The sequence below is a fragment of the Lissotriton vulgaris genome, chromosome 3_1 (assembly GCF_964263255.1).
Source record: "Lissotriton vulgaris chromosome 3_1, aLisVul1.2, whole genome shotgun sequence".
Taxonomy (NCBI): Eukaryota; Metazoa; Chordata; class Amphibia; order Caudata; family Salamandridae; genus Lissotriton; species Lissotriton vulgaris.
This window is the reverse complement of record NC_141689.1, coordinates 1502020825-1502043551: the sequence shown is the minus strand read 5'-3', so window position 1 is coordinate 1502043551 and position 22727 is coordinate 1502020825. Positions and strand designations below refer to the sequence as shown.

At 46.7% G+C, this 22727-nt stretch overlaps 1 protein-coding gene across 1 annotated transcript in view; it reads left to right on the top strand.

The window, feature by feature from the left end:
* Positions 1 to 22727, top strand: part of STPG2 (sperm tail PG-rich repeat containing 2) — a 2754965-nt gene that overhangs the window by 166814 nt on the left and 2565424 nt on the right. The gene's annotated exons all lie outside the window — the stretch shown is intronic.

Below are 22727 nucleotides of genomic sequence, written 5' to 3'. Positions count from 1 at the left end.
AAGACCTGGCGGTTCGATCAGTAATCCCCCCCGCCCCCCCCCGCCCCCCAGAGCCTTAAGACCCTCGCTGGTATGCAGTGCGCTTTACAAATGATCAAATGATTGATTGATTGAGACATGCTGACGCGTAACATGTGAGGCGGAGGCGGAGCTGCGGTTAGCTGTGCACTGCGAGTAGGGAGGAGAGCATGGGGCTGCTACCACTGCTTCCTTTGGCTACCGCCGACTTCTTTCTTGCCACGAGCAACTACATGGGGCCAAGTGGGCGGTTTCTGGTCCCTCCTTGCCTACTGAACTCAACCTCCCCCTATGCACTTGGAGGCCCTTTGGCCTAGGGCGGTAGCCATGAAAAGAACTTGCTGCAAGGATTCACAGCCAGTGGAACAAGTGATGTTGGTGAGCCCGTTCCAGCACCTCTCAGCCTTTTACATTTTAGCCCTTCCAAAACGCTGCATTGCAGAATGATGATTAGTGAGACGAAAGCAAACTAAAGCAGACCAAAAGTCAGCCTATGGCTGTAGCTGGAGCAAGACCTAGATAAATTCTGCAAAATTTCTTAGCAAAACAGAGTGAACTGTGGGGAGAGAAGTCCTAAAAGAACTTTATGTAAGCTTCAGCCTGTCAAGTGAGGGTGCAGTTGGGATAGATCCCTGTTGAGTCTGGCATTGATACAGGGGTTGTGGAAGCGGTTCACCTAGGTCTGGGTGCGGCTTGCAACCTAGAGGAATTACCATCATTTCTGTTTCTGTGGTCAACTTATCATCAAACTGGCCTTTTGCTCATTTACTATAATGCAATATTAGAAAGGCTGCAAGTTGGAAGATCAGGAGAGGGGTGAGTCCTGGTGCGAGACCTGGTGCTGGAGAATCAAAGGAACCAGATGCTGCACTAGACTACTAAACTTGCTCTGCAACTTTGTAGCATGCTCGTGCCCCTTCCCTGCAGAGTTACACCAGAACAAGCTACTGAGGAAGAGAGGCGGCCCGATCGCGGTATCCAGAGCAAGGGGTGAACCAGGGGCTCTAGTAACAAATTTGAGCCCCTCTCTGGGGAAGCAGCCCAGCCTGGATTGGGCGCAGCGTTCAAGTTTTGGACCTCCGTTTTCCCCATGAACGACACTCTCGGCTACTTCATCTTTTTTTTTCATTTTTCCAGTTTTATTTTGCCTCATTGACTCAATAATCCTCTAACAGCTCTGGTTAATATTACGACGGTAAACAAATTCAGATCTGGTAGAGTTATTTTTTTCGCGACTGTGCCAAGAAACAAAACCCATTCCATTAAGAAACAGAAACCCATATTTGGGAGCTTTAAAAGGGAGCTGAATAATATTGTCATACTTTCAAACATTTCCTGAAGAAACTCCTACTCCACCATAGTGTTGTTGCAGTCAAGTATGAATGTTGAAATGCAAGCAGGTGAAGATCAGCAGACTGTACCAACAGAGGACAAGTGTGTGCTGTATAACTCTATTCATGTTTTATAGAAAACAAGGGAACCCACTAGGTATATAAGGACCCTGAGTGTCAATTTTATATTAGAAACAATGGTCCTTAAAAAGACATTTATATCACAATAATAAATATAGACCAAGATTTAGTGCTATATTTCAGGTTGTCCAGCCGGACACACAATTTAATAAATCAAAGGAATGTTAAACATATTCAAGAACAAGCAACACTGGAGTGGGACACAGTCCTGCATCCTACACATAAAACAAAGGACAATTACATTTGAACATTTAGGGGCCCATTAGGATGTCGGGCGGATCGCCACCGCCAAGCGGGCGGTGGCGCTCTGCCTTGCAGACACCGCCACCATATTAAACACATTTTCAGTCCGGTCGAGAGTTGACCGGTGGAAAAGCGGCGACGGAAGGACCGTCCGCCACGGACCCTCCAGCCGTCATAATGTGGCGGGGGTCATTCATGGCAGGGTGGCGGGTGGATGGCCCCCGCCGGGCTGGCGGGGGCATTCCGCCCGCCATCCTAATGGGCCCCTATGTATGGCAATTTTCTCCCTGAGATTGGGAAGTACTAAGGGCTTTTTTAATATAGGGAATAGAGTGCTAGGAGGGACCAAAAATATTGTAGCAGTGCCAGTCCCGGAGGTATCATGGGTGAGTTATATATCAAAGCTGTACAAACTTAAAGAGGTAGATGATGGAGCAGTGGGGAGTATGCAGGTTGGAGCCTCAGACACGGGGGCAGTGGAGTGCCACTTGACTTAATCAGTAGGGTGTATTCAATCTATCATAGAAGGCCTCAAAAATTCTAGCGCCCAAGTTCCTTATGGCCTTTCCTTGACATAGTTAAACTTAGTTCACTGACAGAATATGGAGACCTAAAATATCCCCATACCACATTATAGAGTTTTGAATATCAATGTCAAAAATATCGCTGTCCTATATTTATAATGGTAAGTACAAAAATATTGAGAACAAAATATATAGTTGTACAAAATACTGTTTTATATAGGGCGGTCGAACTCACTTTTAGCCCGAACGGCTGAATGGATTTCCACCAAACTTGACAAAATTGTAGGGACTGGTAGCCCGATGCGTCACTTTGTAAATATAACTCAATAAGGTGCATGTTTTACGCTGCTGATGCGTCACAAAAAGTGACGTACCGGTGGCGTAAAAGTGACGCATGGCCTCATAAATGAGGCCTTCAGTCTTTTAGTCATGCGTCATATTAAATGTATGACGTATTATGTCGCAAGTACTTACAGATACGTCAGTATTTCAGACGTATCTGTAAGCGCAAAAGTGATGCATTGCTGGAGTGTGTCACAAAAATGATGCAACTCCAGCAATGCATCCTTTCACATGGGGCCAGGCCCCATGTGAAAGGGCCTGCATCAGTCTTACGCCTGCTGTGAAACAGGCGTAAGATTTGGACGCAACAGCATCATAAAAGTGACGCAGTGATATCTCATAGATTTCACTGCGTCACCTCTACGACCCTTTCTTGTGTCAATACGTCCCTTTTGCATACATTACACCTAACGTAGGTATAATGTGGCGCAGGGGCTTACAAAGTAACGGATCTACCTAAATGCGTTACTTTGTAAATATGACTGAATAAGGTGCATTTTTTACAGCACTGTTGCGTCACAAAAAGTGAAAGCCCCCCTTTGAAAGGGCCTGCATCAGTCTTACGCCTGCTGTGAAACAGGCGTAAGATTTGGACGCAACAGCATCATAAAAGTGACGCAGTGATATCTCATAGATTTCACTGCGTCACCTCTACGACCCTTTCTTGTGTCAATACGTCCCTTTTGCATACATTACACCTGACGTAGGTATAATGTGGCGCAGGGGCTTACATAGTGACGCATCTACCTAGATGCGTCACTTTGTAAATATGACTGAATAAGGTGCAATTTTTACAGCACTGGTGCGTCGCAAAAAGTGACGCACCGGTGGCGTTAAAGTGACGCATGGCCTCATAAATGAGGCCTTCAGTCTTTTAGTCATGCGTCATAGTAAATATATGACGTATTATGTCGGAAGTACTAACAGATACGTCAGTATTTCAGACGTATCTGTAAGCGCAAAAGTGATGCATTGCTGGAGTGTGACACAAAAATGATGCAACTCCAGCAATGCATCCTTTCACATGGTGCCAGGCCCCATGTGAAAGGGCCTGCATCAGTCTTACGCCTGCTGTGATACAGGCGCAAGATTTGGACGCAACAGCGTCATAAAAGTGACGCAGTGATATCTCATAGATTTCACTGCGTCACCTCTACGACCCTTTCTTGCGTCAATACGTCCCTTTTGCATACATTACACCTAACGTAGGTATAATGTGGCGCAGGGGCTTACAAAGTGATGCATCTACCTAGATGCGTCACTTTGTAAATATGACTGAATAAGGTGCATTTTTTACAGCACTGTTGCGTCACAAAAAGTGAAAGGCCCCCTTTAAAAGGGCCTGCATCAGTCTTACGCCTGCTGTGATACACGCGCAAGATTTGTACGCAACAGCGTCATAAAAGTGACGCAGTGATATCTCATAGATTTGACTGCGTCACCTCTACGACCCTTTTTTTGCGTCAATACGTCCCTTTTGCATACATTACACCTGACGTAGGTATAATGTGGCGCAGGGGCTTACAAAGTGACGCATATACCTAAATGCGTCACTTTGTAAATATGACTGAATAAGGTGCATTTTTTACAGCACTGGTGCGTCACAAAAAGTGACGAACCGGTGGCGTTAAAGTGACGCATGGCCTCATAAATGAGGCCTTCAGTCTTCTAGTCATGCGTCATATTAAATATATGACGTATTATGTCGGAAGTACTTACAGATACGTCAGTATTTCAGACGTATCTGTAAGCGCAAAAGTGATGCATTGCTGGAGTGTGTCACATAAATGATGCAACTCCAGCAATGCATCTTTTCTTACCCTTCCACACCCCTGTTCCCTTTCAACATTTTCTTTGAATATCCACATTCCCCATGTTCACTCTCCTTCTCCTTACTTTCCTTTCCAACACTCACCTTCTTTCAGTCCCCCTACTTCACTTCCTTTCTCCTCTCATACCTTACTGTTCTTTCTTACTCATTTTCCTTTCCATTATCAATGCACTCCACTTCACTTACTCTTTTTCATTTTTTTAAGAATATAGCTCTTTGATGAGAATTGGAGGTAGTTCTGAAAGAACTTTTTTTTTCTTTTTTCTTTTTTACAACAAAAACAAAAACAGGGAATGTAAAATGCTCAAAAGGAGCAAAAAAACCAAAAAAAATTAGGGCTGGGAACGGCAGCGATGGTTCTCCAATGCTCGAACCATGAGCAGAACACTTTGCTCCCCAAAGGTAAGTAGCTGATCACAGTATCTGCATTTCAGGACGCCTTTGTTAAATGCAATTATTAAGGAAGTGAGCAACCCGGAATACCCTTGAGGGCTTGGGTAAGTAAATATAGAAAGGTAAAGATGCCTTCAAGGGACTTTGTTCAATCTAAGTTTTGTTATTTAAAATTAATATGAGAAGAACCAATTTATCGTCCTTACAATGAGTGAATCAAAACTGATCAAATTGTGTTGTCAACATGAAACATATAAACAAAGACACAGGGTGTATACGAAAAAAATGTTTTTATCAAATAATTCATTAGGAAAAATAAACTTCATATACAGACAAATAAGCGAATAAGATTTTAGGACTGTGGGTACACATAAAAATAAATTGCTAAGTGACTCAACAGAACCTAAAAGACACCTATCCCAAAACACATTGAGTAAAACAAAGCAAGGGATGAAGTGCAAAGTCGACGTTTCGGTTTCTTAGCAGTTATTTGATGAAACCATCCTCAGGACTGTAATCAGTTCAGATCTGTATAGAAATATTGTAGTCTGTATGCGGATTATCGTCATCCGCAAGAGGATCTTGGAAGGATCACAGTATCCTAGGGACCTGACTATCGAATGTGGAGATCGCTCATCCAGGTTGGATGTAGCGTCTGAACTTCACTCACATAGGGTTAACGTATTCATACACAGTAGAATTCATCCAGTGTATGTTAGGTGAATTATTATCAAATTTCTGAGACAAATCAGGGGTCGATGCACATAATTTGCGCTTAAGCGAGCCTGTGAGCAGTCAGAGATCCTGCAGTGTCTTAAGATGCAGCGAGGTGAAGTCAATAACGCGTGTCATCAAAGTAAAGCTTTACTTTGATGACACGCGTTATTGACTTCACCTCGCTGCATCTTAAGACACTGCAGGATCTCTGACTGCTCACAGGCTCGCTTAAGCGCAAATTATGTGCATCGACCCCTGATTTGTCTCAGAAATTTGATAATAATTCACCTAACATACACTGGATGAATTCTACTGTGCATGAATACGTTAACCCTATGTGAGTGAAGTTCAGACGCTACATCCAACCTGGATGAGCGATCTCCACATTCGATAGTCAGGTCCCTAGGATACTGTGATCCTTCCAAGATCCTCTTGCGGATGACGATAATCCGCATACAGACTACAATATTTCTATACAGATCTGAACTGATTACAGTCCTGAGGATGGTTTCATCAAATAACTGCTAAGAAACCGAAACGTCGACTTTGCACTTCATCCCTTGCTTTGTTTTACTCAATGTGTTTTGGGATAGGTGTCTTTTAGGTTCTGTTGAGTCACTTAGCAATTTATTTTTATGTGTACCCACAGTCCTAAAATCTTATTCGCTTATTTGTCTGTATATGAAGTTTATTTTTCCTAATGAATTATTTGATAAAAAATTTTTTTTCGTATACACCCTGTGTCTTTGTTTATATGTTTCATGTTGACAACACAATTTGATCAGTTTTGATTCACTCATTGTAAGGACGATAAATTGGTTCTTCTCATATTAATTTTATGTATTAAATCTTTTATTGAGCATAGGCAAACAATATGCACCTCCGAAATATATATAGGGGCCGTCACCACACCGGGGAGGCCTAAGCCAGCAACCCCACCAACACCCATCGCAAGGCCAGCGGGCGCATTGTTAGTTAACACAGCAAGCCGCCTACAACCCAACTGGGCCGGCCGCGTCATAAGAGGTGCTACAGAGGTGCAAGCTATGTAGAACTAGTGCAATCTAAGAGGAACAAAGAACTGGAAACAACCCCCCTTCCCGTCCCACCCCTACCCTCCCCTCTCCTTGTCCAATGTCTGGGATAAGCCGTCGACTTATTGTCGTCCATTACCGGTCAAGTGGTGCTGCGCGCGCTGGGCCTGTACGCTTGTGGGCGCGTGTCTTGGGTTCTGGGACAGGTGTTTCCGCCAGGCGTAGCAGACGCAGGTAGCGGGGGCAGCTCACCTCGCGAAATTCCCCGGTAAGTAGGGTGAGGAATGGTCGCCAGAGCTCCGCAAAGTCCGTCCCCCTCCCCGCCGCCGCCAGTGACAGTTTCTCCATTCCCAGTATCGCCCAGAGCCGGTGGAGCCACCCCAATTGTTGCGGAGCCTGAACTGCTCTCCAGTGGGCCACAATGTTTTGGACCGCCGCCCCAGCGCAAGTGCGATCAGTCGTCCCCGCCAGGACTTCAGAGGATACATGAGGGCGTTCGGGAGGCCTAGAATAATGTACGCTGGGAAGCGCGGCAATTGTGTATCTAGATGTGCGTCTATGAGGTCCAGGATAGGGTCCCAATAGGGGCGAAGCGCCTCACAGCTCCATAGCAAGTGTTCCAGTGTCCCTAGTTCCCCGCACCCCCTCCAGCATCTGTCGCTCACTCGAGCATCCCAGTGGTGCAACCTCTCTGGGGTGTGGTACCAGTATGTGGCTACTTTAGTTAGTGTCTCGGTGAGCCCGGTGTGGTGTGCCGAGTGTCTGGCCCTGTGGTACACCCCCTCCCATTCTTTCCTAGTAAGCTGCCTCCCTAGATCCCTTTCCCACCTGGCCTGACCCGCGTTATACGTGTGTACCTGAGTGAGGAGTAGCTGTTGATAAAGGTCTGAGATCAATTTCTTGTCCGAGGTGCGCGTTAGCAGCCACCTTTCGTAGGGCGTGAGGTGTCGTTGGGCCCCGGGCTGAATCGAGGGGTGGAGCACCCAGTGCCGCACCTGCAGGTACTGTAGGCGTTCCGATTCGGCCACACCGTAGTCCGCCTTGACCTGCCGGAACGGGAGGACCCCCTTGAGGTCGAACATATGTCCCACCGCTCTACAGGGCGTCGTCCGCCATGTCATAAACGCTCCGACGTCCAAACCCGGCGTGAAATCCGGATTCTCAAAAATGGGGGTCATGGGCGAGGGAAAGGTGGTCAGACCCCTGGTTACTGCCACTCTATCCCACACTCTCAGGGCGGTGCTTGTGATTTCAGAGGCGTACAGGTTAGGGGGCCGGTGTCGGCGTGGCAGGAAAGGCACGCCTTGAAGGGTACGACCGGCCACTGCCTGGTCCTGGAAGAGCCAGTGCTTGCCGGACTCCAATTGAAACCATTCCGCGAAGGTACGCAGCTGCGTTGCCTGGAAGTACAGGGTGAGGTCGGGCACACCGACCCCTCCGTTCGCCGGGGGCAGAGTCGCGAGGGTGTGCTTAAACCTCGGCCGCCGGCCGTTCCAAATGAATCGCGACAGTTCCGATTGGGTTTGCTTAAGCCAACCCGCCGGGGGATTTAGGGGGAGCGTCTGGAACAGATACAAGATCTGCGGTAGCAGTGTCATTTTGACGGCGGCAATTCTGCCCAGCCACGACAATGTAAGCGGCTTCCAACGTCGGAGCTGCTCCCGAAGTTTGATTGTGAGTGTTTCATAATTGACTCGCGCCGTACCCCGGACAGTGGGAGCCAGGCGAACGCCCAGGTACGGGACGGCCGCCCCCGACCATTGTATTTTGAATTCGGCCTTAATCTCGGCCACCACGTCCGGGCTCAGGGAGATGTTCAGGGCTTCGGATTTCGTTTCATTGATCTTAAAACCCGAGGCCAGGGCAAAGGTGTGAAGCTCCACAAAGAGAGCACGCAGGGATATCATCGGGTCAGTGAGGGACAGCAAAACGTCATCCGCATACAGGCTGATCTTGTGCGTGTCGGCACCGAATTTGATACCAGATATGAGCGCATGCTGCCGCACCCTCTGAGCCATCGGCTCCATATATAGTGCGAATAGGAGCGGCGATAAAGGGCAGCCCTGGCGCATGCCTCTGCCAATGTCGAATCTCGGGGAGGTATGACCGTTCACCCTGACCGTGGCGTTGGGCCGGCGGTAGCAATTGAAGATGCGATGGCGGAGTTTCTCCCCAAATCCGAAGCGGCGGAGAACCTGGTCGAGGTAGGGCCAGTGCACCCTGTCGAATGCTTTCTCCGCATCGATGGTGAGGAGCATGCAGCCCGGTTTAGTGCGCGACCTGGCCTCAATGAGGTGCAGCACCCGCCTGGTGTTGTCGCTGGTCTGCCGCTGGGGGATAAAGCCCGCCTGGTCAGGGTCTATCAGCTGCTGCATGTATGGTGCAATGCGGCCCGCTAGTATGCCGGTGTAGAGCTTCAAGTCTACGTTCAGCAGCGAGATGGGCCTGTATGAGCCACACGCCGCCGGGTCACGGCCCGGTTTGGGAATGACAGAGATGGACGCCTCTGGCAGGTCCGGGTGGATGGCACCAGGCTTGTCAAAGGTGTTAAATAGGTCGCGCAAGAGGGGGGCAAGCTGCTGACAAAAGGTCTTGTAGAAGGCCGCGGTATAGCCGTCGGGCCCCGGGGATTTCCCCACTTTGAGGCGGGCAATGGCAGAGATGACTTCCTCCAGGCCAATGGGCCGTTCCAGAAAGTCCGCTTGGGCTTGGTTGAGAGTGGGGAGCTCCGCGCCCTGCAAGTAGGTCGGGCCGGCAAGTGGGTCTAGGTGGTCCGCGTCGTATAGCGCCGCATAAAAGTTGCCGAAGGTTGCCGCAATCGCCGTGTCCTCCGTAATCTGGCTTCCATCTGCCGACAGGAGAGAGCGCACCTGATGCCGCTGGGTTTGCGCCCGTAGTCTGCTCGCCAGAAGCTTCCCGCAACGGTCGCCTCCGGTGTAGTAGGCATGCTTGAGGCGCATAGCGGCGTATTCCGCCACATCTTGATCCAAAGCTGCCAACATTTTCCGCTCGGCGCATAATTGGCGCCATGCCCTTGCCGCCCCCGTGCGCTGGTGCATCTGTTCCAGTTCCGCCACCCGTTGGGTAAGCTCGGCACGTTTTAGCGCCCTTTCCTTGTTGTTGGCGGCGGCTATGGAGATAAGTTCCCCGCGGAGGACCGCCTTGAGGGCTGCCCACTGAGTGGCCTTTGTGGTGTCATCATTGGCGTTGTGTTCCAGAAAGTGGTCAATCGCGGCTGTGAGGCGGGTTTGGGTGTCGGGCAGCTGCAAGAGGCCGTCTCGCAGCCTCCAGTGTCGTCGCGGAGCCGGCATGGCTCCCACGCGAAGTGTCGTGACCACTGGGGAGTGATCCGACAGCGCGGCTGGCAGTATCTCCACCTCTTCGACCTGTAGCGCCAGTTGAGAGGAGCATAGGAAATAATCCAGCCTCGCATACGTCTTGTGTGCCGCTGAGTAATACGTGTATGCCGTTGTCTGGGGGTGTGTGTGTCGCCATAAATCTATGAGGCCCAAGTCTGCCACATGTGCGTGACCCGCCGCCGCGAGTGCCCCCACCTGCCCGGATCTCTGGCCTGAGCGGTCCGCCGTGTTGTGAAATACAATGTTAAGGTCTCCGCCCAGTAGTAAGTGAGTGTGTGTGGTGGATGTGGCGGTCTCTAGTGCTGTATGTAAGAACCTTTCCTGCCCCTCGTTTGGACCATAGACTGAACCCACCACCAAGACATGGCCTGCAATCTGGAAGCTATAAAGCAGAAGACGCCCTCTAATTTCAGCTTCCTTCTGGAGGACCCTCCCCTCGAAGGACTTAGCCACTAGAATCGCCACCCCAGCCGCTTTCTTCGGGGATGAGGTGAAGAACTGCCAGGGAAAGGCGCGTGATTTGAGTCTGTGTTGGTCGCTGCGAACAAGGTGTGTTTCCTGGAGCAGGCAGATATCTGCCTTGGATCGCTCGAGACAGGAGAGAATCGCCTTGCGCTTGTTCGGGCTGTTAAGACCCCGCACATTAAGCGAGAGCACTGTTAGATGACGTGTCATGTCTGGGGTAATAAGGAAGATGCCAATCCCCACCCTGAGGCGGTAGCTGCGGGCCAATGGGCCTTAGGAGACGCTGCGCTGGGAGTCCTACCGACTCCGTCCATGGTATCAGAATCCCCTGGACAAGGAGAGCCCCCCCGCCCCTCCCCCTCATCCCCCAACTCCCCCCCATCCCCAACTGCCCCCCCCATCCCCAGCTCAACTGGAGCAACCCCCCCCCTCCGGGACCCCCTATCCCTAGGTGCAACCCCATCCCGCCCAGCACCCTTTTCCTGTAACACCCCCCCACTTTCCCCCCCAACTGGTAAAGAAATTAGGTCAAACATTGTCCCAGGTCCAGTCTCGAGGCTACTGGACCCGTGGTAAAGTGAGTCCGCAGAATGGAAGCAGTGGCGACAGTGCGAGCAGGTCGGCTCTCCCCCAGCACTCCGCTGTAGGCGAAGAGTCAGAGTCTCCATCCGGGAAGGCCAAAAAGCACTCTGCCTTTGCCCCCGCCGCCGGACTAGAATAGCCCGACCCAACCATAACCTGTGGAACTAGCGTGTCTCTCTCCCAGCGGTCAGCCATTGTTCGCTTGCGCCAGTCCCTGTGCCACGGTCTCCACCGCAGCCCGCTGTCCCTCCTCTATCTCAGTAGCTGCGGGGCGTCTCGGCTTGCGTCTGCGCCGTTGCTGCTGCCAGCGTCCAGGGGCCGCCTCATTGGAGGCTCCTTCCCCCAGTGATCCGTCGTCGACCTCCGGCTCGTCTAGGCCCAGTACGCGGCAAGCGTCCCTGAGGGAGCGCGGCTGGTGAAGTACATTTCCAAGCCGGAACCCCAGACGAAAAGGGTGCCCCCAGCTGTAGGTGATGTTGCGTTTTCTCAGTTCCGCTGTCACGGGCCGAAAGGTGCGTCGCTTCTCCAGTGTAAGCGCGGCTAAATCCTGATACAACGTCGGGGAGTGGTCGCCAAAGGTGATCTTCTCCAACTGGCGTGCTTTGCTCAGGATCTCCTCTTTCGTTCTGTAGTCCTGCACACACACCAAGATGTCCGCCGGGTGAGCGGCGCCGGCCCTCGGCGGGCCCGTCCGGTGGGCCCTGTCCAGCCGCAGGGGGGCGTCCGCCTGCCGGCCCAGGATGTGGTTGAAGAGGCCCCGCGTAAACTGAAAGAGGTCTTCCGTGTCCGGGGACAGTTTTACTCCTCTGATCCTGATGTTATGCCGCCGGGAGCGGTTCTCCAGGTCCTCGGCGTGCGTCTGGAGATCCACCTGTTGGTCATGTATGCGGGCCAGTTCCTGCCGCAGGGCCTCTATTTCGGTGTCGCGTGCGTCGCTTTTCGTCTCCAGCTCTGCCACTCTCTCCCCTATGGCATCAGTATCGCGGCGGACCTCCTTGATCTCGTCCTGGAGCTCCTTCTTTAGAGCATGGATATCTTCCCGCAAACTGGTGAACAGGGACTCCAGGAAAGACCGTGTGACCGGGCCCTCGGGGTCTGATCCTCCGGGGGGCGACGTGGCCACTGTTTTCTTTTCTGCGTCCCCCCGGGAGTTGGGCACCGTTTGTCCATTCCGCTTCCCCATGGTGGTGGGGGTGAAGAGATCTTTTGTAGTGCGGTCCTTCTTGGTTCTCCCGCTAGACATGCCTCCCCAGGGTCCCCAGCTGCGCCCGTCGACTCCCTCCTCTGCCAGCCGTGGGTAGGCCCCTAGGCCTCGGTGGCGGCCATCCGGGCTCGGGATGACCGGTGCTTCTTGCGCGGCGTGTAGGTGCCGAGTTGTGGCGGGAGCTAGGCCCAGCGCGGGGGGTCGCCCTTAGGGGATCCAGGCGACCACCAGCGAGGCCGTCAGGGCGAGAGGACCCACCGTGCCCGGACCATAGAGCTGTGCCCCGCAGTCACTCCAAGCCTGCTGTGCCCCCGCTGACCGATGTGTTGTCACTGCCCCCCGACGCCTCAGCAGCGCTCGGTGAGGGCCGCGTGATGGGGGCAGGGTCGCCGGGACGAGCGATGAGGGAGGGAGCGAGGACCCGGCAGGGCGGGTAGTCGCCTAAGATGGCGCCCGTAGCGCTCGGTGCTGCTCTGTCCAGGGGGTGAGAGAGGGCGGCTAGTCCACAGAGGTCACTTCCCAACAAGGGCCTCGCCCACCCCGATGCGGGCTGCGGTCGCCGGGTGTGTAGCTGTCAGCGTTGGTGGCCTCAGGGGCAGCGCCGTCAGTGCAAACAGGGCAGAAGGTCTCCTCAGGCGCACGCCACGTGCGCGGGCCCCCACGGGCCTCCTCGATGTCCCTCCGGCTGACAGGCCGCCACCTCCCCCACCGGGTGCCCCAACCTGCAGTCTCAGCAACGGATGGGCGCTGTGCCGCCAACGGGGGCCGGTGCCAGCGGAGGGCCACACGGTCAGGTCCAGCGCCGGCGGGCCGCGATCTCGGCTGCCCCTGTCACCTGCCTCGTTGCTCCGCCAGTGTTCCCGCTCTTTGGGGGGTTCGGTCGGGCTCCTCTGCCCCCCCGGTGCTCCCGCGCTGTAAGGTAGGACCGCTGGGCTGGGGGGGGGGGGGCGTCCGCCTCCGCTCCTCACCTTTGTCCGTCGGCCTCCTCCGCCCGATCCCCAAATCGGCTCCGCGGGCGACCACAGCTGCTAGGGTGCTCCGCTGGGCGGCAGGGTGGAGCAGCAAGCCCGCAGAAGCCCCCGGCAAGGGACCCCGGGGGCCTCGCGTTCAGAAACGCGGGCCGGGCTTGCCGCCGTTGCAGTAGCCGAGCTCAGGAGCGCTCGAGCCGGCGTCCAGGCTCCGCCCCCTGCGGCCTCGATGCAGGCACCGCTCACTTTAGGCCATCAGGGCCGCCAAGGCTCCGGGTCGATTCAGCCGGACCCCACACCTAGGATCGGCAGCACCACTGCCCTGGACACTCCCGTTGCAACGCCGGCCTCAGACCCGCCAGGGAAGTGCTCGGGTCGGGACAGGTGCTGTGTAATAGCTGTAGATAGCGGCCGGCGGCGGGAGCTTCGACAGAGCACGTCTGCTCACTCCGCCATCTTGGCCACCTGAGACCTCATATTAATTTTAAATAACAAAACTTAGATTGAACAAAGTCCCTTGAAGGCATCTTTACCTTTCTATATTTGTTAAATGCAGGCTGAATGTTTGGAACCAGCTCTTGCAATCGCCCCCTCACTGAAGTAGTTGCTCCTCCGGTTGATGTAGAGGCCCCATCACTGGGAACCTCTTGTGCCAGAGCCCTGACACTTTCCCGGGCAAAATTCTGGGGGTGCCTCCTCTTCACATGGCGAAGCATTGTGGAGTTCCCAAAAGAATATTTCTTAGTGGGGTCACCCTGTGACAGGACTGTGTGACAGATCCTGCACTCCACTTTTGGAGCATTGACCTTCTTCTGGTCATCAGGTATGGAAATTTTTTTCCAGATGAAATGCTCTTTGACCTTCGGCTGAGGAGGCTCTTCATCAATGAATTCAGAGTAATCTTCACTGCTGGATGGTCTGGCAGCCATGATTATCCAAGAAAGATCCAAGATCAAAAAGGCAGGTCTTTCAGTCACAAAAGTGAAAGAAGAAGTGAAGGAAATGGGTGGGGATTTCATTCTTTGTAACAAAAACTGTTAGCAACCAATAAAAAGTGTTATTTTAAGGTCACATGACTTGACGCGCTGACGCTGTGCGCACCGGAGCGCTTCCGGGGGCGCATACGCGGCGCGAACGAAGGCGCTTTCGGGGGCGCATATGCGGCGCGAACGTAGGCGCTTCCGGGGCGCTTACGCGGCACGCCTAAGTGACGTTTTGATTGTTTCACGGAAATGCTAAATTATTTTCATTTCATTATTCAAAAAAACTGCTTTTATATGTATGGTACTAAATGTCTTGCGTTATTATTTACTTTTCATTCATATTTTTTTTACACGAACGCAAGTAGCGCTCTGGGTGCGCTTTCCGGAGAGCTTACCGGTGCGCGGACCCAGAGTTCCCCAAGAAAAAATGATAAAAAAAATGTTTTTTAAAAATGTTATTATAAAAAAAAATAATACTAATTAATACTCACACAAAACAGCAAATTAAAAAAAAATCGTAGGTTACAAACTCGATATAGAAAGAAATTAGCATTTAAAAAACCTATGAAATTCACTGAAAAAACCATAGGTTTCAGCCACGTTATAGTTAGGAATTAGCATTTAAAAACCCTAGTAAATTCACTGAAAAAACCATAGGTTTCACACCAGTTATAGTAAGGAATTAGCATTTTAAAAACCTATGAAATTCAATGAAAAAACCATAGGTTTCACACCAGTTATAGTTAGGAATTAGCATTTAAAAAACCTATTAAATTCACTGAAAAAACCATAGGTTTCACACCAGTTATAGTTAGCTGGAAATTTTACTGACATAAAACCATTGAAATTCCCACGTTATAGTTAGTTGGGCTCACTATAACTTGTGCGCCTGCAATGCACTGCTGATGACGTCACATATTACATCACTCATGACATGGTCAGTGACATCACTCATGACATCACTGATGACACCATCCTTGTGACAGACTGACAGACCTCCTTTCAGTGTAATGTAACCTTTGAAACACATATTCAAAAATAGAAACTAACATTTTCAAAAAAATCGAGATACCCATACCAGTTACAACAACCAATTCAGTAATTCCACCATCTATATACGCATCCACTCATTCACCAACAGTTCTATATAGTCACTCATACATATACTCACTCATCGTATGTAGTGATGCACCTATACATCCTGTTACAGACCCACAGTCATCTAAAAGTTACTCACACACATACTCACACAAGCAAATAAACTATTGAACATCCATTTATTTGCATATACAGCTATACACACACTACCACCTTACTTCTAAGGAAACTTACACATACTTACTCTCTTAAACAATCACTTATAGAAACACATACTTATTTAAACAGGAACTCTTTCAATCTCTCACTCTCACATATACTCACGTATATACATCAATACGCACATATACTAGATTAAAACATATGTAGTTACTCATAAAGACACTAGTGAGGCAGGCATTCACTCACTAACACACACATATACACACTCATCGACTCATACAGTCCTGCACATACGCTGTCTTCAAAACACATACAAACAGTGAGTCAGTCATTGATGCATCTATGTGCTATGTAATACCCCACCAAACCATACAGGCACTCATACTGATACTAAAAAAAATCTATTAATCCATATACACACACATGTAGCTACTCACCAACCCATGCAGCCACTTATACACAAAGTGAAACACTGATACATAATATTTAAACATTACTCGCTAATATATGTATTCACTAAGATACACTTAATAAGCCAGTTAACCAATCAATTTTTTTTTTTAAAAACATCCATTTAGACACTTATTTAAACATTTATTCTTCAATCGACCTTTACATATACATGTATAAAACATATTTATTTTTCAGAAAGACACTCATTCACTGGATGGTGTCATCAGTGATGTCATGAGTGATGTCACTGACCATGTCATGAGTGATGTAATATGTGACGTCATCAGCAGTGCATTGCAGGCGCGCAAGTTATAGTTAGTCCAACTAACTATAACGTGGGAATTTCAATGGTTTTATGTCAGCAAAATTTTCAGCTAACTATAACTGGTGTGACACCTGTGGTTTTTTCAGTGAATATATATTTATATACATTTAATTTGTATAAATAATATTAGATTCAATGTACATCTTAACCAATTTAACAAATAAACTTAATTAAAAAAGGATACACACATATATAATAATTAATATATATATATATATATATATATATATATATATATATATATATATATAGCTATACATATATATATTTATACTTTAAAACAATTAATAAACTATGTAACAAATATATATTTATCAGCACAAAGTCCCGTAGTAACTGCAACCAGCAAGGAACACATGTGCACAGACCACAGTAGCAGCTGTAAATCCAGAGTTTATTAAATGCCAAGAATGGCCCACATAATGCGTTTCGGACACCGACCTGCAGCCTTAATCACACATATATATATATATATATATATATATATATATATATATATATATATATATATATATATATATATATATATATATATATATATATATACATATATACATATATATATACATATATATATACATATATATATATATTACCTACTGGCGGTCGCCAGTAGGTAGCTATAGTTAGGATTTTTTTCAATGTTAAATCTCAAAATTCTATTTGGAATAACTTTGGCACCGGTTGACGAATCTGCCTGAAAATTTCCTGAAAATGGCCTCGTCGAGCTCCGGTTCTCCCTTAAAAGTTTGGGGGGATACGTCAAGCGGGGGCCGAGATAAAAGGGGGGTCCCAAAACGCGTTTTCCCCATGTTAATTTCCATAGGGCGGTCGATTTCACTTTTAGCCCGAACGGCTAAATGGATTTCCACCAAACTTGGCAAAATTGTAGGGACTGGTAGCCCGATGTGCCTTTGCTATGTCTCAAGATATGTGCTCCAGTGGATTTTGAGTAATTTAGGTTCAAAAAAATATATATATCTATAGGCGCTCTCCGGTGCGCGCACCGGAGAGCGCTCCAGGCGCGACACGCGACTTGCGCGCAGAAAGCTGATTGGCTCTCAGTTGTCTGTAAACATTCTAACAGTCCGGAGCGGCCGCCATCTTGTGTCTCGGTAGGATCGAGACACGAGAGGTGGGCAAAACAAAGAGGGAAATGACCATAAGGGGGCAGGGTAGACCCCCCTTGACCCCCTAGGTTTGATGTGGGGGCTATAAAAGGGCCCCGCGGGGCATTTAAAATATTTTTTTTTTTGTTTTGCGCGGGGGAAGCGCCCGGTACGCGCACCGGGGAGCGGCCCGGGGAGCGTAATATGAGGAAAAAAGATGACAGAGTTTTTAAAAAATGAAGTTTTTATTTAGAAATTGGAGGTAGTTCTAAAAAGAACTTTTTTTTTTCTTCTTTTTGTTGTTTTATATTTTTTTTGTGTTTTTTGAACTTTTTGAACTTTTTTTGGCTTTTCAAAACAGTTTTATATTTTTTTTGTATTTTTTTAGGGGGAGAAACAAAAAAAGGGAATTGAAACTGGCTCAACTGGAGCAAAAAAATAAAAAACCCAAAAAATTACTTCTTTTTGGGGCACTTGTGATTATCACCTGCAAGGACGATGAGCTTAACGCTTTTTTCACCATAGGCGATAAGCTTGCCACATGCAGAACAAGTGATTTTAAAATCAGCAAATCTTGGCTGAATGCAAGGCATCATCTCGGATGTTTCTGGTCCCGATGAAGTCGGTTGGTTTGTTTGGGAGGTGGTCCTTGACGTCTTGGGGAGGTTACTGGCCAGTTCCCTGAACTCAGCACGAGAGTAGTTGTTTGGGTGCTTTCTGGTCATATGACGAATCATGGTATAGTTACCAAATGAATATTTTTTGTTTGGGTTGCCCCGTGAAAGTTCATCATTGCAGATTAGGCAAGTTACCTTGGGTGCATTAACTTTTTTCTTGCCCTCTGGGATTGAAAAAAACTCCCATATAATGTGTGGCTTGGGTTTGTATGGAGTATTTTCTTCAGGCAGCCATCTTCTCCTCCCCTCCTCCTCTTCCTCTTCCTCCTCCTCCTGTTCTTGACCACCAATATAATCTTGAGGTGGTCCTCTTGGTGGTTGTGGTGGTGGTGGTGGGGCAGATGCACCAGCTGCTGCTGCTACTGAAGCCATTATTAATATCAAAAAGGTACAGAGATGTACAAACAGGTCTTCCTCAGTCAAAGGACAAAGTCAGAATAAGGAAAAAAGGTGGGGTCTTTCATCATTTAGAAAAAAAACTGTCCTGAACCAATGAGAAGTGTTATTTTCAGGTCACAAGACCAGGGGCTTCATCATTATGAAACTAAAACTGTTATGAACCAATGAAAAGTGTTATTTTCAGGTCACATGACCCGACGCGCTTACGCTACGCGCCCCGGGGCGCGCCCGGGGGCGCTTCGGGTCGCGTAGCGTAAGCGCGTCGGATGTTTACGTTGCGCGATCGTATTCGCTCGAGTACTTCCGGGTGCGCTTACGCCGTGCGTATCACGCGGACGCGGCTACGCGATACGTCATGATCATGTTTTCGTTCGCGATATTGGCGCTTACGGGACGCTCCTCGGAGCGCGCCCGGGGACGCTTTATAAAAGTACGCTTTTCGGGGCGCTCCCCGGGAAGCGCACCGGGAGCGCTCCAAAGCAAAAAATAAAAAAAATAAAAATGGGAAAAATTGTAGGGACTGGTAGCCCTATTCTTAAGTGGTTTTTACGAAAATTAACTTTGATAAAATATATATTGTGCTACATTGGGCTATATATATATGCCAAAATGCCAAAATGTAACCCAAATGTAGTCCAATGTAGCCCAATGTAGCCCAAAGATGGCCACCAGAGACCAAAAAATGTAAATGTAGCCCAAATTTCAACTAGATGTAGCCCAACTGTAGCCCAATGACAGAATGTACCAGAGTGTTCTAAAGAACAACTAGAGTGCTAACAGTCTTATTTATAAAGTGAGACTTATAGTTAGGAATTAGCATTTAAAAAACCTATGAAATTCACTGAAAAAACCATAGGTTTCACACCAGTTATAGTTAGGAATTAGCATTTAAAAAACCTATTAAATTCACTGAAAAAACCATAGGTTTCACACCAGTTATAGTTAGCTGGAAATTTTACTGATATAAAACCATTGAAATTCCCACGTTATAGTTAGTCGGACTCACTATAACTTGCGCGTGCAATGCACTGCTGATGACATCACATATTACATCACTCATGACATGGTCAGTGACATCACTCATGACATCACTGATGACACCGTCCTTGTGACAGAGTGACAGACCTCCTTTCACTGTAAAGTAACCCTTGAAACACATATTCAAAAATAGAAACTAACATTTTCAAAAAAGTGGAGATACCTATACCAGTTACAACAACCAATTCAGTAATTCAGTAATTCCACCATTTATATACACATCCACTCATTCATCAACAGTTCTATATAGTCAGTCATACATATACTCACTCATCATATGTAGTGAGACACCTATACATCCGTTAACACACCGACAGTCTTCCAAAAGTTGCTCACACACATACTCACACATGCAAATAAACTATTGAACATCCATTTTTTTGCATATACAGCTATACACACACTACCACCTTACTTCTAAAGAAACTTACACATACTTACTCTCTTAAAAAATCACTTATAGAAACACATACTTATTAAAACAAGAATTCTTTCAATCTCTCACTCTCATATATACTCACTTACATACATCAATACTCACATATACTAGATTAAAACATATGTAGTTACTGATAAAGACACTAGTAAGACAGTCATTCACTTACTAACACATACATATACACACTCATTCACCCATACAGTCCGGCACATATGCTGTCTTCAAAACACATACAAACAGTGAGTCAGTCATTTATGCATCTATGTGCTAAGTAACACTCCCACCAAATCATACAGACACTTATACTGATACTAAAAAAAACATCTAATAACCCATATACACACATATGTAGCTACTCACCAACCCATGCAGCCACTTATACATAAAGTGAAACACTGATACATATATTTAAATATTTAAACATTACTCACTAATATATGTATTCACTAAGATACACTTAATAAGCCAGTTATTCAATATTTTTTTTTTTAAAACCATCCATTTAGACACTTATTTAAACATTTATTCTCCCATCGACCTTTACATATACATATATAAAACATATTTATTTTTCAGAAAGACACACATTCACTGGATGGTGTCATCAGTGATGTCATGAGAGTGATGTCACTGACCATGTCATGAGTGATGTAATATGTGATGTCATCAGCAGTGCATTGCACGCGCAAGTTATAGTGAGTCCGACTAACTATAACGTGGGAATTTCAATGGTTTTATATCAGTAAAATTTCCAGCTAACTATAACTGGTGTGAAACCTATGGTTTTTTCAGTGAATTTAATAGGTTTTTTAAATGCTAATTCCTAACTATAACTGGTGTGAAACCTATGGTTTTTTCAGTGAATATATATATGTATATATATATATATATATATATATATATATATATATATATATAAAAAACATTATATTATAAATTAAAACATTAAACTATTTAAAAATCTTTAAACTTACATATCCCAGTCCAGTCAGTAGGGAAAGCGTTGGATAGCTGGGAGGGGGGAAATTACTATTCCCACTCGAGTGAGTGAAAAAGTAGGGAAAGTGTTAGATAGTGGAGTGGTAAAAATTATTATTCCCACTCCAGTGAGGACAACAGTAGGGAAAGTGTTGGGTAGCAGGGGGGTAAAAATTACCATTCTCACTCCAATGAGTGTAAGAGTAGGGAAAGTGTCGGATAGCAGAGGGGTAAAAATTCCTATTCTCACTCCAATGAGTACAACAGTAGGGAACGTGTTGGATAGCGGAGGGGTAAAGTTGCAATTCTCACTCCAGTAAGTGCAACAGTAGGGAAAGTGTTGGATACTGGAGGGATAAAATGTACTATTCCCACTCCAGTCAGTGCAACAGTAGAGAAAGTGCTGGATTGCAGAGGGATAAAAATTAGTATTCCCACGCCAGTCAGTTCAAAATTAAAAATAAACAAAATATCAACAACAACAAAAAAATGAAAAATATATAAATATGTTAAACATTCAAATACAAATATATTTAATATTAGAAAACAGAATAAAATAAAAAGATATTATAATCGTAAATACATATGACAAATACCTACAAATATTATATTAAATATAATAAAATATTACTTTTCAAAGAAATATTTTTAATTCGAAATCATTTAGAAACAACATTAATTATTACATACATTTTTTTTTTAATTTCCAGCCCTATAACACCACATAATTCACCACCCACATCTCAATAAAAAACAGAAACTGTACTCCCAAACTTAACATAATTAATTATCAATTAAATAAATGTTATTAATTAAAACACAAATTAAAACACATAAAAATTAATTAACTTCCCACAGTTTACCCCGATAATCCCCACAACCTGCAGATAAAATTAAACTGTAAAAAAATAATTACACAATTCAAATGTATTTTCAATTAAAAACACCATTAGGTTTGCCGTACAAGTGATCTAATGACAGTAATCTTAAGGTGCGATATTATATCAATGTGCTACGTGGTAGGGAAATTCCTGCCTGTTGTTTACGAACGGTCAACAGAGCGGAGCGGTCCACTGTGTTAGAGATATGGAATGGAAACATTGAGACCTCCTATAAATGCATTTTTGCACAAGTATATTTATATGCTGTATTGTCACGGTCTCACCCATTTCAAAAGGAATGGTATTTTGTACAATGTCAATGCCTATCTTGCACTCCGTATGAATATAGTTGTATTTTGCACTACTGTCATTCTATTTTGCACAAACAGAATTGCATTTTGCACAATTATAATGTTTAGCTTGTTTAAATATGTGACTAATAACATATTTTTGTGAATATGTGTTTACGGTAGAGTGTTCCAGCTTGAATTTGAAGGTAGATATATTTTAGTGTTTTTTGTTTTAATGATAATTGAAACCTGTTGAAATATGTGATCTACTAACTTTATAAAAAAAATTATATATATTTTAGCCAGATAGAAGGTACAACTTAGCCTTTGTGGATCTTGAAATATCGTTTAATGGGGGGGAGGGGGTGCTTGTAGTAATAATTTATTTTACAGTAAAATGTATGGGGCCTATTACGATGGCGGGCGGAACGGGACACGGGACCAACTGCCCATGTCGCGGCAGTCCCGCCATAGACATTAGAAAGCACCCCCCACACTGGCAGGCGCATACTGCATTTCTAACATTGCGGCGGGCGGTGCTGTCAGCAGCACCCGTTGCAATGTCAAAAATGCAGGTTGTGCATTTGCATGCACAACATGACAGGCACCTTGCGGTGCTTGTCACCCTGTGCATGCAAATGCAGCTGCACCCCCCAACACCTTGGGGGCCCTCAACGGGCCCCCAAAAGCAAAGACTGCATGCCTTTCCATGGCGGCAACGCCGCCATGGAAAGGCTGATCTC